The sequence below is a fragment of the Penaeus monodon genome, chromosome 25 (assembly GCF_015228065.2).
Source record: "Penaeus monodon isolate SGIC_2016 chromosome 25, NSTDA_Pmon_1, whole genome shotgun sequence".
Classification (NCBI taxonomy): domain Eukaryota; kingdom Metazoa; phylum Arthropoda; class Malacostraca; order Decapoda; family Penaeidae; genus Penaeus; species Penaeus monodon.
In genome coordinates, this window is record NC_051410.1 from 1,030,436 (window position 1) to 1,030,679 (window position 244).

At 40.2% G+C, this 244-nt stretch overlaps 1 protein-coding gene across 1 annotated transcript in view; it reads right to left on the minus strand.

Annotated features, from left to right (window-relative positions):
- Positions 1 to 244, minus strand: part of LOC119589478 — a gene marked incomplete at its 5' end in the record, with an annotated part of 91,173 nt that overhangs the window by 4,219 nt on the left and 86,710 nt on the right.

The window sequence follows — 244 nt, forward strand, 5'->3', positions numbered from 1 at the left end:
TGTTGTTGAATAGGAAGACGCAAAAGTTTGCTCGCCTGATTGCCTCTATTGAAACCCTGGCTTTAAGATCGTGCATAAAACCAGTGTCTGTAGATGACGCCATAAATATACAAATGCGAACAGGCTTGTGGCGGTCGATTTTGGAACGGAGATCACAAGGACTGAAGAGAAAGATTAAAAAGAAAAAAGAGTAAGGAAGTATGTACTCTATGTGTGTGTATGACCATAGATGTAGGTAAACAAC